The 16,427-nt window shown below is 42.1% G+C and overlaps 1 protein-coding gene across 1 annotated transcript in view; it reads left to right on the top strand.

Moving 5' to 3' along the window:
• Nucleotides 1-2,778: 2,778 nt before the first annotated feature.
• MARCHF1 (membrane associated ring-CH-type finger 1) overlaps nucleotides 2,779-16,427 on the top strand; it is a 484,877-nt gene continuing 471,228 nt past the window's right edge. Inside the window, exon 1 of the mRNA XM_043513291.1 lies at nucleotides 2,779-2,956. The gene's annotated coding sequence lies outside the window, so the exon portion shown is untranslated. The remainder of the gene's footprint in view (nucleotides 2,957-16,427) is intronic.

Below are 16,427 nucleotides of genomic sequence, written 5' to 3'. Positions count from 1 at the left end.
GCCTTATTCAAGGCTGGTGCAATCTTTCTTGCAGTCTTTTTCAACACATTAGTCTTTCCTAAGTGAGACACTTGATATGTGGCAAATTCTGCAGATGGATAAGCACTGGTGCTTGTGTGACATGCAATGTCTTGATCAGAGAGATTTCCAGATGGTATTTCTTTGCTGGTGAGTAGAGTTTTTTTTCTTTTGGAATACAAATCTTGTCTAATCTATTTTAGTTTTTATACACTCCCTATTGCTATCATATCTCTAGGGCTAGCTCAGTCAGCGATTATGCCTAATGTAAAGAATGGGGCACAAGTACTAATAATTCCGATCAGCAAACATGAGCCCAAATGGTGTCATAACTTGATAAAGGTTTCATTAAAAAGAAAAGGAGTACTTGTGGCACCTTAGTCACTAACAAATTTATTTGAGCATAAGCTTTCGTGAGCTAGAGCTCACTTCATCCAAAGTCTGAGTTAAAATCCTAGCAGACATATAATATGAAGTACCTTAAACTGAATTAAGATTCCCTGTTGTAAAACTTTGAGAGGGAGTCATTCTATGGCTTTATGGGTTTTTAATAATGTGTTCATCCACAAGCTATTTTTGTGCATTTATTTCTGATTTAGGAACTCTTTGAAGCACCATTAGGGACACTTCCACTGGAGGATATCTTCACCTAAGCAACTAAATATGAAAAAGAGAGGCTTTGTTTTAATCTGACAAAGGCGAGTTGCCGCGAGTTGCCGCGCCGCTTCCCGCAGCCCCCATTGGTCTGGAGCGGCAAACTGCGGCCAGTGGGAGCCGCTATCAGCCAAACCTGCGGACGCGGCAGGTAAACAAACTGGTCTGGCCTGCCAGGGGCTTTCCCTGAACAAGTGGCGGACCGGCTTTGAGAACCACTGTTCTAGACCAGTCCCCTACACTCAGGGCTGGACTAAGTATTATCTAGAGCAGGGATGGGCAAACATTTTGGCCTGAGGGCTGCCTCAGGTTTTAGAAATTGTATGGAGGGCCAGTTAGGGGAGACTTTGCCACCCCAAACAGCCAGGCATGGCCTGCCCCACCCCCTATCCCCCGCTTCTTGCCGCCCGATGGCCCCCATGGGATTCCTGCCCCATCCAACCCCCACTGTTCCCTGATGGCCCCCCTGGTACCCCTGACCCCGCTGCTACCTGTCCCCTGACTGCCCCCAGAGCCCCTGCCTCCTGCTGCTCTATCCAACCCCTCCTCTCATTTCTGACTGCCCCTCCAGGACCCCATCCCATCCAACCACCCCGTCTCCCTGTCCACTGACTGCCACCATTCAACCTGCCCTCTGACCGCCCTGACCCTATCCACACCCCTGACCACCACCCTGAACTCCCCTGCCCTCTATTCAACACCCCCTGCTCCCTACCCCCTTACCACGCTGCTTGAAGCACTGGTGGCTGACAGCACTGCTGCACCAGGACCGGCAGCTGTGCCACCTAACTGGAGCTAGCCATGCACCGCGCAGCACAGAGCCCCGGGTCAGGCTGGGCTCGCAGCTGCACTGCCCCAGGAGCTCATTGTGCTGGCAGCGCAGTGAGCTGAGGCTGCGGGGGAGGAGGAACAGCCGGGGAGACAGCGGGGACTAGCCTCCCGGGCCAGGAGCTCAGAGGCCAGGCAGGAGGGGCCCGCAGGCCGTAGTTTGCCCACCTCTGATCTAAACCATCCCTCACACGTTTGTCTAACCTGCACTTAAACCTCCAATGATAGATTCCACAACCCCCCTAGGCAATTTATTCTAGTGTTTAACTACTGGAATTAGGAAGTTTTTCCTAATGTCCAGCCTAAATATCCCTTGCTGCAATTTAAGCCCATTGCTTCTTGTTCTATCCTCAGAGGTTAATGAGAACAGTTTTTCTCCCTCCTCCTTGTAACAACCTTTTATGTTCATGAAACACTTTTTCAGTTTTTCAATAAAAATGAAACTGAAACCTTCTAAAAAGTGTTTTTTCCAAAACCATTTTCAGTGAAAGTATTTTTGGATTTTGAGAATCCATATAGTTTTTACCAAAAAGAGAACTGAAAACTTAGTTGGAAAAAATGGTTGTAAAAGGAAAATTTTAACAGAAAAATTCTCTCCTCTTGGCCAAGAGGCCATTTTTCATTCAAAAATTGTTCTGAAGAAAACAATTTCTTTTTTCAGAAACGTTGGGAAAAGTACGTCACAAAAGTGCCCAGAGGAAGGGAGAGGGTGTAGGTAACACACAATGGCTGAGATTCTACTATGATTAAGTAGGGAGGAAAGGCTTAATATGTAGGATGGCTTGATCTGTCCTGCTGTGGAAAAATGACCTCTATGTGCAATAATGCTCCATTTTTATTCTCCATTAAAAAGCATGCCAGTTCCGTTTGTCTCAGTGAGCATTTTTCCAAACTCTGTTTCAACCTGTAAGCATTGAAAACTTTGCTACCGGTAATAGTGTCGGGTTATGAAGCTATTTTTTTGGTTTGTTTGCAACATCTTTCTGGGAGGTGCCAGGCACCGGCTCAGTGATTGCAGCCCCCTTGCAGGAGTGCTGTCTTGTGGCTTACAGAAAGGTGATCTAAGTCCTAGGATTTTTTGCAGCCCACATCTACCCCCTACTGCTCTCTCAGCAACCCTGCTTGCCTCCAGGGGTGCTGCCTGTATGTGACATTTGCAGCAGGAGGCTACCGCTCTCTGCTTCTGCTCTGGATTATTCCAGCCTTTGAGCATGGCAGATTTTTACTGGATGACATCATGGGAGCAGTGTGAGAGCCGGCACAGAGGGGGACGCGACGAGGGGAGGGAGAGAGGCAGAGCCGGGCTGCCTGCCACTCGGCTGCTCATCGGCGAGGTCTGGAAGAGTGCCCGGCAAACTGCTGGCAAAAAGATGGGGGAGAAGATGCCAGCGCCCCGGTATACAGCCTGCACCGCCACTTAATCAGCCTGCTCTTTGCGAAACTTAACCCTGCGCTGGTGAGTGATTTCCACACGCATGCCATTTACACAGGAGGCGAAAGCGAATACACACACCCATGCACGGTGCAAGTAACCAGCGCTTAGGTGCAGTGTCGGGGCAAGATCTCGGATGCTTAGTGCTGGATCCCGAATGCCCGATCCGCTCCCCCTTGTGCGTGGGGAATCCCCAGGCGCCGTGCGAGTGAGAGGTGACAAACCCAGTGCTATGCCCCAGCGTGGGGGGAGGCGTGTCCCGTGCGGGCTAGCTCTGGATAGCTGTCCTTTAATTGTGCGACATGGACTCTCCAGTGCTTGCTGATTGGTTTTAGTTACTGATCGCTTATCTTGGGTCCATGCTGGTCAGTTAATGTGACTGGTACAAACTCGGGGCACCTGGCTCAGCTGCCTGGTTGTCCCTGGGAAGCTTCCAAGCTGATAGGACGTGGGGTGGCTTAAACAGTCGCAGCCCCTTGCGAACTCCGCAGCTGCACCGAAAGTCGCAGCCGCGATTGGGGAGATCAGGTTTAACCAGCCTCCCCTCTAATTCTTACTGCTCCTTTTCTTGATCTTGCAGAGCCCCTCAAAGGGCGCACACACAGACCCAAGCTTCTAGGTGCTTTAGTGAATGGTAAGGGAGGATGGGGTGCACATAATTCCCTGACTGTAACATTTGAGTATTATAGGTTTGCACTCTACTTAGTTGCCACCACACGTGTGACTGGTTTGTTTTGACTAGTCTTGTCTCCTTACTCCTGAAGTTTGTTGGGGTTTGCACTTTTGATTAAAACCTCTTGTTTCTGATTTTTGTTTTACAAGCCCATTGACTTCACATTTGAAAAATGTGTATTTTGCTCCCACACGAATTCGGTTTCCAAAAATTGAAGAAACCGGTTACGAGGGAAGAGATTCTATTTGGCTACGTTTTATGTAGGTATTCAGATATGCTTTTTTGGTAAGGCTTTTCAGCACTGTCATTTTAAATACCGTTATATAACTGTATTAAGGGACAATTTCACTTGCTTCTGTTTACAATGTGATAGATGGTTCTTGAATGTTATGGAGTTTCTGAATAAGTGTAGTATTCTGGCAACAAAAATGAGCCTGGTAATTTGGGAGAAACAGCCAACATAAGTCTCCAATATTCATACTAACCTGTGTGTGAGAGAGTTTGATTAGTTGGTGCTTTCAAAAGTGAGAGACTGTAAGCTATAGCAGCTGTCGGTAGTGAAGACAGGTATTCGTATTTGCCCACTCAGATCTGCCAATGCACCTTACTATAATCATCGTCATTTGGACTGTTTTAGTTCTGGATCTCTCTTGAGCAAGATGGTAGATTCCTCATCATATGTGACATGAAACCTGTGATATCCCAATGAATTCTCTCCTTCTCCCTTATTGTATGCCCCCTTATTCTTATATTGACATTTGTGCTTTTAGGGAGTACAAGCTATAAACTTGGTCACTTTTTTCCATTTGTTCTCCGTTACCTTACAGCCATTGGTGAGCTGAAAAGTGGAGAAACAACTGAATAATAAATCCAAACAATCTTAAGAGCAATTTAGAGCATCAAAGAAGGTGAAGTTTCTCCTACAAATGGGAGAGAGGGCAATAAGCTACTGTGAAGAACTTTTAGGTCTAAAGACTGTTCTCTGGAAACCTGATAACTATTTCAGCTTTCTTTCTTAATTCCTGTGATAATTACATGAATCTAAGTGCAGCATCTCCAATGTAGTTGAACAAGATAATGAGCCTATCTTGCAGAAAACTTCACTTTTAGTACTGAACAGCTAAAGTTAACCATGGCATGGTACTTCATTAAATAGTGGAGAGCTAAATTAGCTGTTGCTTAGAATTCAGGTTGTAATTAGGGTTTCAAGATTAAAGCTGCAGCAAAACCATGTTTCATTTGAGATAACTAAAATGAAGAGAAAAAATTTTTCTTCTAAAATTCTGACTGGCCTATATACCTAGATCTATGGCTGTGAAGCTTCTTGTTTTTTATCTACAAATAGGAAGGAGCTGAATAGTGTTGAAGTTTATAGCTCTTCCTGCGTTAAGCTATTCTGGCTCTCTGTAGCATGACAATTACAGGTAACTTCTAACTGGTATGTTCTGCAAGATTAGTTCGCAGGATGCTAAGAAAGTACCAAATATACTTGAGACAAAAGGAGCCTGACATAAGGATATGAGGAAGTTTGAATCATGAGGTCATGCTGTGTATTTTACCTTGCAATGCGTGTCTAAGGCTAGTAATCTCAGCCATGCTCAACCATGGAAGAGGAGGAAAGACCAGATGATGTCCATTCAGGGGGAAAAATGACCCTTGATTTCTTCAATAAAGGCCATAAATACACTGTAGGTTGATCCTTGAACATTCGCTGTTTAAGTAGGTTGTTTTAGGTACTGGGTGTACTCCAAGAATGGGAGGAAGCTTCTGGTAGCTGGCATGTGGGCAGGTTGGAATTCTTCCTGGATCTTGTCCTGTTCTACTCTGCCTTCCTACAGTTGATATCTCCCCAATTCATGGGCATGCATTCCACATACAACCCATCTTTCTGCTGATGCTACTTGACTGTTGTGAGGTTTATTGTTTGCATGTATGTACATGGACAAGAAAGGCAGTGGCAGAGAGATGGAGTGGACAGTAGTGAAAAGCCAGATGGGGAAGGGAGGACAGTGGTTGGGAGAAGTGCCTGGTTGTGATGATTTTTGAGGGATGGGATTACGGGACAGTGGTGAAGTTGTGTGGGGATCTGGTCTCCTAAGGAATGAGATGGAGGGATCAATAACTACAGAAAGGTTTAGTACTGGAACAGGTCAACAATTTTTTTTTTTTTTTTTAAAGTTTCTTCATTTAAAAACTGGGAGTTGGTTGAAAATGAAACTTTTCGTCAAAAAAGCTCCCATTTTGTTGACTATACTTGGGGCTTCATTTAAAAAAAAACACAACTTTTTTGGCAACCCAAAAATGAAAACAAAAATTAAGCTAAAAACATACCTCACCTCCAGTTTTCACAGGAAAAATTCCCACTTCAAATTTTCATTGGAGGGAGCAGGATTCTTGACTAACTTTAGGTGGAATGATGGGGGAGAGTGGTGAACTGCCAGAGTGAATCTTCCCTTCACTCTACAGTAATTTACAGAGGATCTGTGCAGCTCTTAGGGCTCATGCTCTGATGTGGAGGAGGGTGGTGGCTGCCCTCTAGCAAGTCTTTGATTTGTGGGCAACTGCGGACCTCGCTGAAGCTGATCAGTATGCTACTCACCTTTAATTCAGGCTAAATGAGAGCAATTAAATGCCCTTTGTTTCCATGGCCATTAAACAATTGAAGCTACCATCCAGCGCATGGACCAGCCAGGCATGGCCTGAGTAGCTGACCCATGCGGCCTGAGTGGATTTCCTCTAGGCTGATTGCAAATGCAGGGACTGGTGCATTGATTTAGTGCATCTGAGTGATTGTGGAAGGAACCAAGGAGCCAGGAGAAAGCTGGAGAGGTACTGGTAGAATGATTGTGGGAGGGAGCAGTGACAGAGCTCCTTTGGGCACAGGACTGGCTGGAAAGCAGGCTTTCATTTCTGATCAAGGAAACTGCATCTTGTTTGATCCTCCTGTTTTCAGGGAAGCGGAACTTTTTGTACACCCTGTGTAAATCAACAGTGTTGAATCAGAAATGTCTGACTCGTATAATTTTTTTCTTCTTCTTCTCTTGGAAACAATCTGGAAGAGTCACAAATATTGTCTAACTGCTCAGGCCAACGAATAACAGCTCATTGTGAATCTGTGAAGATATTCATAAAGGGTGCGTGCACATGCATCCGGGTGCATGTGTGCAATGGAAATAAGGAGCATAAAGAGAGGCTTCATTGATCCAAAGGTCTCTTCCTATGTACATGATTATGTCTTTAGAACACAAGAAATCAACTGATAGTGCCAGTTGTTTCTAGAGGTAGTAAAAACTTAGGCTTTTTGTTCAATGTAACCCTTTGAAATGGAGAAGCTAGCATGCACAACCGAAGGGAAACTTTTTAATTCATTCTTTTAGTTATTGTTTCCTAGTGTGGAAGGAAACCTAGAACATTACTGCATATTCGCTCCATGGAATCAGATATAGCTTGAAATTTCTATCTGATTTGTAGTCCCATGTTAAAGAATGGCTTTAGTCTATTTAACTAAACAATAGTGTCTCGAGAAAGAACTGAGTTATAATTCATATTAGGGGTAATCAACCTAATTATTCCTTGGCTCGGCTCTGCAGAAACATGCACGCACTTCCCTAAGTCCCAGCCATACTACTGTAGCTTTGTTACTAAAATGCAATTTTGGATTTACTGCAAGTATAAAGAGGTGGCTAAAGCAGAAGTGCCAATTGCGTGAAGCAAACAGGTACCCCCCCCAAAGTTTTTGCATTTTCTCAAAGTTCCACAGGCCTTAGAGCTGAGGGCAGGGTGTGATTAGACTGCTTTACTCAGTGGTCTTATGCTAAATCTGTCAGAGTGCTGCTGGAGCAGTCTGGAGCGTTGCCCTAGCTGCATGGTCTCAATGCCATTGAAATTTGCCAGAAGAAGGGGCTGCCAGGCCAAATTTAAGTGAGTGGCTTATGAGCTGGTGCATAGGGTTGCAATGTCACTCAAATTTGGCCTGGTCGTGCCTCTGTCCTGACTGAGGGATGTTTGGGCCAAAAGGTAGTGTGACCTGGAGTATGGGGGAGTCCATTCCTGTACAGCGAAGTGAGGGAGAGTCTATCAGAAACATGACTCTACAGTGCACTGCCACCTGTGGTAAGAGAGGGGAGACTACCCAGCTGAGGGAGACACGGCATCCTGGCAGGGAGGCGCAGTTGCTGAAAGTTGCCCCTCCTCTTACTTCCTCCCCGTTCCACCCCAGAAATATGTGAATTGATAATATTGGCTGGCTGTGTGTGGAGGTCAGAGAGTGGGAATATTTTAGATTCTCTGCTGAAGTTAGGTTAAAAGGCTGTTGTCACACTGTTCGTGCCCTCAAGTTGACTTCATTTAACCACAAATGCCAAGGAGGATTCCTGTAAATTGATGTGTAATATTTATTTGCAGTAACATGCTGTATTCCTGGGGACCCAAACAATGAGAATTCGGGTGCTCAGCACCTCTGAAAAACAAAAGCTTTTATTTAGGGCCCTAAAGATGAATTTACAAGTCTAACTGTAGGTGCTGGAGTTTGGAAATCTTGGCCTTTTACTGTTTAATACTTTGAGTATACCTAGCAATCAAGGAGCATATATGGATAATATCCTAGCAACTGGATGTATTTCTTTAAATCAGAAAACTAATGTCCTCAAACTGCTGCTACATGACATTTAACTTCCATATTAAGGAAGGTATATTTTGAAGCCCAAGCATATTCATTGTCTCTATGCAAATTAAATACTCCCTTTGGCTGGGTGGTGTAATGGGGCACAAAGCAGTACAGAATGAGTGGAAAAGAAAGTCAGAGGAAGAATGCTGGCAGGGAGCAGTGGCTCTACAGCACACACCTTCTTTCCTCCAGTATATTGTGGGAGACGTTTGTGTTGATGCCATGCGATGGGGGAACATATCGGGGAAGCAATTGCTGCATGTGACATAATCCCTTTTGGGATATGTTGGATTCCTGATAGGAAATCAGTGATGAAATTATTGGGGCATTAACTCCTGTTTCTGGTTTCTGTTATTCATGGGGTGTGGAGAATGGAAGAGAAAATAGTGGCAAAAGGTCAGGGATTCAGGGCAAGAGAGTAATGAAAAGAAAGCAGGCTATTTCTAGGTAGAGATGACCTATAACCCTTGGTGGTGGGGGGCACAATTTAAAGGTGGGGGGGCATGTGACCACCCCATGTCTGATAAGGCTGCACATGTAACTGAAAGTAGAATGTTAGCTTTTTTTGGTCTAATAGTAATATGAACTGTGTGAAAACGGATAAATTTCTGCAACAGCACTCATGAAAGTCTCCTGCAGTTGAATACTGAAATTTTTAGTAGCATTCCTCTCTAGTGGTTCTCTATTACTCAGCCACTTCTGAATACAGTTTATTGGGAAATGTAGTCCTCTGAGCTCATACTCCTCCTCTTTGCCTCTCCCCCAAACACTCTTCTGAATTGCTGGTACAGTGGTGGTCTGCAGTTTTTTTTCTGTCACTTCACCAGAAAAAGGTAACAAGCTGTTTCTCTCCATGAAAGTTGAAAACAGGATAATCTAAAACTGGTGTTTATTTTAGAATGGGGAGGGGAAATTAACTTTTTTAAAGAAGCAGAGTGAATGGAGAGGAGCACAGGAAGAAAGATGGAGAAATAGCAGTGAAGAATAAGGGGATCAAGACTGTTCAAATGAGAGAGTGGGTGAAGAATTTTGAGAGAAAACATAAAGGAATCTTTTGAAGAGGAGGAAGCATGAAAGATTTAGAAAATGGAAAAAGGCCTCAGGAGATTAAAGGGAACAAGAACCAATAGACTAGAGGGAGAAAAGTCTCAGTGAAAGCTGTTGAGATGAAAATTGGAACAAAGAGTAGATTTAAGAGTGAAAGGGAGCAATAGAAACGGAGCAGGTAGAATATTATATCAAAATCAAGACCCAAGATACATAACAGAGACAACTGCATGGATGATGAAAGAAAGATACAGAAAACTCAGTGTAAGTTGTTGAGTGAGTACCTGAACAATTATTCATGAGAATTCGTTCAACTTTTAAAGGAATTTGCAACCCCTTTATGTTCATTTTCAAAGAACAGTCTAAGGAATAAATTTACTGGCAGGAACATTTTGCTGAAACACATATTTTAAGTACACAATATACAGGAACTGTGAATTTCAGTTTAGTAAATTGAAATATTTATACAGAACCTTATGTTTGTGTTCCATGGTAGGATGGCCATAAGAGTCTGAACAAGAGTCTGAATTTTGATTACAACATTGGAAGAGAGAATTCCAATAAAAAGAGTAGTAAATAATGTTCAAACACTTGTTAAATATTTTTGAAAAAGGATAATTAGTGGTAATTTTAACTCGGGGGGGGGGAAGAGGAGGGATTGGGATAAATTTGATTGATTCATTGATTATTCCTCAGCTCATAGAACTGAGTTCCAGAATTTGTTTGAGGAAAAAGACTGTTTGTTTTTTGTAATTTCTTTTTCCTTCTTTAATAGTCATTTTTCATAATTCTTACAATATATGTACTCTGACAAGCCCTCATACAGGCAAGCTTGAATCAAAGGGAAAGGATGTGATCTTATCCATCAGCACAAAAATACTGTCTTTCTGATGTTGTTAGGGCAGCAAAGATAGAGACCAGTGGCAAAAAATAAGAACCAGTGGACCACTAGAAACCATGAGTTGATTGATATACTATAGGGTTTGACCAGAAGTAACCTTTAAAATAACTTGTTATTTATTTATTTTTAGACAGGACCACACAGAGAAAAACCTGAATAAGTCAAGCAAATGTGAAGCTACCAAAAAATGAATCTTGAGAGAAATCTGGTGTGGTACAGAGCCAAAAGTAAAATAAGCTTCATGTGACACTAATGAGTAAATAGTGCAATGCTATGAGGAAAAGGCAGCAGAACCACACAAGTTAATTTTCCCCCACAAGATAAATGTGCTGTGATAGAGTGCACTTACAGCTTTCTCCATAAGATATGGGGAACTGATTTAAAAAGTTTTAAAATAGTGGTAACAGTGTGAAGAATTGAAAACAAAACAGTCAATTTTGAGGAGACTGAAACTTGAAGAAAACATGAAAAGTCTAGATTTTAAAAAAGAAATTATGGGCGGGGGGGAGAGGGAGAAGAGGCTTTGTTGATGATTATATAAAGGACTAAAATGAAAAGATTGAGATACCTTGGAGAAACAAGTACAATCAAGAAGATGGAATAATTAAAAAAAAATCTAGTAGTAAGCTGAAATAAGAAAGTGAGTTTCAGAGTAGCAGCCGTGTTAGTCTGTATTCGCAAAAAGAAAAGGAGTACTGTGGCACCTTAGAGACTAACAAATTTATTAGAGCATAAGCTTTCGTGAGCTACAGCTCACTTCATCGGATGCATTTGGTGGAAAAAAACAGAGGAGAGATTTATATACACACACACAGAGAACATGAAACAATGGGTTTATCATACACACTGTAAGGAGAGTGATCACTTAAGATAAGCCATCACCAACAGCAGGGGGGGGAAAGGAGGAAAACCTTTCATGGTGACAAGCAGGTAGGCTAATTCCAGCAGTTAACAAGAATATCAGAGGAACAGTGGGGGGTGGGCTGGGAGGGAGAAATACCATGGGGAAATAGTTTTACTTTGTGTAATGACTCATCCATTCCCAGTCTCTATTCAAGCCTAAGTTAATTGTATCCAGTTTGCAAATTAATTCCAATTCAGCAGTCTCTCGTTGGAGTCTGTTTTGGAAGCTTTTTTGTTGAAGTATAGCCACTCTTAGGTCTGTGATCGAGTGACCAGAGAGATTGAAGTGTACTCCAACTGGTTTTTGAATGTTATAATTCTTGACGTCTGATTTGTGTCCATTCATTCTTTTACGTAGAGACTGTCCAGTTTGGCCAATGTACATGGCAGAGGGGCATTGCTGGCACATGATGGCATATATCACATTGGTAGATGCGCAGGTGAACGAGCCTCTGATAGTGTGGCTGATGTGATTAGGCCCTATGATGGTATCCCCTGAATAGATATGTGGACAGAGTTGGCAACGGGCTTTGTTGCAAGGATAGGTTCCTGGGTTAGTGGTTCTGTTGTGTGGTGTGTGGTTGCTGGTGAGTATTTGCTTCAGATTGGGGGGCTGTCTGTAAGCAAGGACTGGTCTGTCTCCCAAGATCTGAGAGAGCGATGGCTCATCCTTCAGGATAGGTTGTAGATCCTTGATGATGCGTTGGAGGGGTTTAGTTGGGGGCTGAAGGTGATGGCTAGTGGCGTTCTGTTGTTTTCTTTGTTGGGCCTGTCCTGTAGTAGGTGACTTCTGGGTACTCTTCTGGCTCTGTCAATCTGTTTCTTCACTTCAGCAGGTGGGTACTGTAGTTGTAGGAATGCATGATAGAGATCTTGTAGGTGTTTGTCTCTGTCTGAGGGGTTGGAGCAAATGCGGTTATATCGTAGCGCTTGGCTGTAGACAATGGATCGAGTGGTATGATCTGGATGAAAGCTAGAGGCATGTAGGTAGGAATAGCGGTCAGTAGGTTTCCGATATAGGGTGGTGTTTATGTGACCATCGCTTATTAGCACCGTAGTGTCCAGGAAGTGGATCTCTTGTGTGGACTGGTCCAAGCTGAGGTTGATGGTGGGATGGAAATTGTTGAAATCATGGTGGAATTCCTCAAGAGCTTCTTTTCCATGGGTCCAGATGATGAAGATGTCATCAATGTAGCGCAAAAGAATGAATGGACACAAATCAGACGTCAAGAATTATAACATTCAAAAACCAGTTGGAGAACACTTCAATCTCTCTGGTCACTCGATCACAGACCTAAGAGTGGCTATACTTCAACAAAAAAGCTTCAAAAACAGACTCCAATGAGAGACTGCTGAATTGGAATTAATTTGCAAACTGGATACAATTAACTTAGGCTTGAATAGAGACTGGGAATGGATGAGTCATTACACAAAGTAAAACTATTTCCCCATGGTATTTCTCCCTCCCAGCCCACCCCCCACTGTTCCTCTGATATTCTTGTTAACTGCTGGAATTAGCCTACCTGCTTGTCACCATGAAAGGTTTTCCTCCTTTCCCCCCCCTGCTGTTGGTGATGGCTTATCTTAAGTGATCACTCTCCTTACAGTGTGTATGATAAACCCATTGTTTCATGTTCTCTGTGTGTGTGTATATAAATCTCTCCTCTGTTTTTTCCACCAAATGCATCCGATGAAGTGAGCTGTAGCTCACGAAAGCTTATGCTCTAATAAATTTGTTAGTCTCTAAGGTGCCACAAGTACTCCTTTTCTTTTTAAGAAAGTGAGTGAAATTTGTCCCTGGGCAGAGGACTAATGCAATGCCTTTATGCTGCTTAAGCCGTACTTCAGCCTTGTTTTGATGGTTTAAATATGTTTAGTCTTCTGCTCATGAGTGAATTGCTCCAAAAATGAATGAGCTGATATCAAGGTTCCTTCCCCACTCTGAACTCTAGGGAACAGATGTGGAGACCTGCATGAAAACTTCCTAAGCTTACTTTTACCAGCTTAGGTTAAAACTTTCCCAAGGTACAAACTATTTTACCCTTTGCCCTTAGACATCCAGTGCCACCACCAAACATTTGACTGGGTTTACTGGGAAAGCATTGTTTGGAAACATCTTTCCCCAAAAAAATCCTCACCAAAACCTTGCATCCCCCTGTCTGGGGAAGGCTTGATAAAAATCCTCACCAATTTGCATAGGCGACCACAGACCCAAACCCTTGGATCTTAAGAACAATGAAAAAAAAGCATTCAATTTCTTACAAGAAGAATTTTAATATAAGAAAAGGTAAAAGAATCACCTCTGTAAAATCAGGATGGTAAATACCTTACAGGGTAATTAGATTCAAAACATAGAGAATTCCTCTAGGCAAAACCTTAAGTTACAAAAAAGACACAAAGACAGAAATATCCATTCTATTCAGCACAGTCTATTTTCTCAGCCATTTAAAGAAATCATAATCTAACGCATATCTAGCTATATTACTTACTAAGTTCTAGGATTCCATTCCTGTTCTGTCCCCGGCAAAAGCATCACACAGACAGACCCAGACCCTTTGTTTCTCCCCCCCTCCAGCTTTGAAAGTATCTTGTCTCCTCATTGGTCGTTGTGGTCAGGTGCCAGCGAGGTTATCCTAGCTTCTTAACCTTTTACAGGTGAAAGGGTATTTCCTCTGGCCAGGAAGGATTTTAAAGGTGTTTAGCCTTCTCTTTATTTTTATGACAGCTGCCTAGCCTTGTATTATAATAATCAAGTAGAAGATTTTCAATTCCAGATCGGATGAGGAGCTCAGGGACTATTGGGAAGAGGAGTCTCTGCCTACTACAAGTCACTGTCTACCATAGGTTGGAATGGGAACCCAAGCACCAGTAAATATCTGTGTCCTACCCCATCCAGTGCTGATCCAAATATGTCCCACCCCAACCAGTGCTGGTCCAAAATAGATGGCCACCTACTACTGTTATCTATTACGCTCTTAGCTCAAGTGGCAGAATCATGTGTGATGGATCTAAAGACCATGTTGTGTGTATGCATTATGACAGAGTCTCTAATTATGTGATCACACACACTTCCCCCCCCCCCGAGGAACTCTGCCTAATTCAGTGGAAATAGATTTTGTTTGTGAAGCACTTGGTTAGTATAGTGTTGAGTGCTACAGGAAAAGCCATGAGGAAACTAATAATTCTGTTTTCAGAGCAGTATTTGAATATTGTGCAGTAGATAGTGCCTGGAATCTCACACTGACCAATCAGAAGAAAACAAAATATTGAATTGAGAACCATCCAATGAGAATGCTGAATGATGCAGGGATTCTGGGAAGAAAATAGTAGGTGATCATATGCATATAGGGCTGAAAAAGGTTGCACAGACATTAATTATAGCACTTCATAATTTTTGTGTTTATGCAACCTTAATATTCTTTTAAACAATTTTTGTGTGTGTAATATCACTAATATGATGTAGCTCCTGCCCTGAAATAATACACAGTGTATGGCTTTTGCAGTGCTGATATATATCAATATGTATTTCTGCACCTATGCTCCTCCACACTTGATACTTGTATGTCGTCTAGAGGGCCCATCCAAAAAATATGCAGATTTTCTAAGAATAGAATACCAAGAAATCTCAGAATGGGGTGAAAGATCTTGAAAACAGTTCTTACTCGGATCTCTTGGTAAGGTGCTAGAACTAGAGTGACACAGGGAACCAGTTTTGTTTTCTTAACTCGTTTTCTTTTTATTCTAAAGACAGCTAAGCAAATTAATTCTGTGACTGACTATTATGGTGAGCATCTTTCAGTGAAATCCTACCCTGTTTATGCAGTTGCACCTCTTTCCCATATAAGGCCTGGTGCATCCTTTGAAATTAATGACATCAGCCCATTGACTTCAGTGGTATAGAATCAAGCCCATAGTGCACCTAAAACGGGTTAGGAATATTCTTCAGATGAATATAGTTGGATCCTTCAGTGGTACATCTTGTTCTTTCAATGTTTTCTGTTGTGAAAATATGGATTTTAGAGCTCTTACCTCTTGATTCCACTCCTACATGTCACCTCGTATATTAAACTAGCAGCTTCTGGTATAGAATACATTCCATACTGCACAGAATAAATTCCTACAATTAAACCTAGCTTGAGATGAATAAACACCTCTATTTGTGTTCAAGGATGCTTTCATTTCCTCAGTCATATTTAACATTTTTCAATTTAAAATACTCTGCCCCAGAATGGGTCCTACATGTTTCTAATGGCTTCCTAGCAAAAAGAAACTAAATGTGTTCTCCAGCTTAACGAGTTCAGTAATGAAATCACCTTGTTTGATTTTACAGAAATGAGATTCTTTCCTAGTGAGGTGAAATGTTATTTCTTTTTTTAATTTTTTTTGGGGGGGCGGTGTAATTAGGGAAACAAATCTAACAAGTAACTGGTTGCAGGCAGGTTATATCTTAAATATGCCTGACAGAAGGAATTTTGGGAAAAGAAGTGTTATGCTTCAGCCCAGAAGCACTAACTTTTATGGGAGTCTTGCCTTAGTAATGTCTTCATAGGAACTACAGGATTGCATCATATATGCATGTCTTCTGGAATTCTTAATTTAGACTTTCCCACTTACCCTTACATACCACTGCTGAAAGATGAGGTGCTTTAACTGCAGAGGACAGAATACTCAAATTCTAAGTATTTGGCAAAAAAGTTTGCCACTTTTTTATAGCATTAAATAGTCATTGCTGTGTGCATGAGTCACATACATTGAGACTCTTTCTTGGTTTTTTTAGAGAGGTTCTTCCATATCTTGTGTGAAGACGCTTCAGTTACACAAACTAAGTATTCTGGTAACTAATTATTTTTCCCTGGTGCTTGTGATTGGACCAGCTGATAATTAACTAGTGTTACATTATTTCCAGTATCCTTAAATAAGAAAAGGAAAATATAGACCATGACCTGCTCTCCCCACTAATATAGTCAAAAGCTTATGGAAAATTTTTAATAAGAGGGGCTTTCGTAATAAGTATAATATAATATAAAAAGTATTGTAACCACAATATAGCTGCTAATTAAGGGGGAGTAGGCTGTTTTAGCTCAAGCTGCAAAGGTGTATGCTTTCACCAAGGGAAGTGTAGATTCTCCATCACTTGAAGTCCTTGTCAAATAAAGACCGCTTTTAGAAAGTTTTACTGCTTTGAAATAGGGATGCTATGGTTTGGAAAGTGCAATATACATGAATGCCATGCCTCACTATTTTAAGTTAAAGGTGATTGAGGGGGGGAAGTATGTTCTGGTTTGGCAAAAAACCCCTTTTTTTG

Source organism: Dermochelys coriacea, chromosome 4, assembly GCF_009764565.3.
Source record: "Dermochelys coriacea isolate rDerCor1 chromosome 4, rDerCor1.pri.v4, whole genome shotgun sequence".
Classification (NCBI taxonomy): domain Eukaryota; kingdom Metazoa; phylum Chordata; order Testudines; family Dermochelyidae; genus Dermochelys; species Dermochelys coriacea.
The sequence above is the reverse complement of the archived record's forward strand: the minus strand, read 5'-3'. Positions and strand labels throughout refer to the sequence as shown.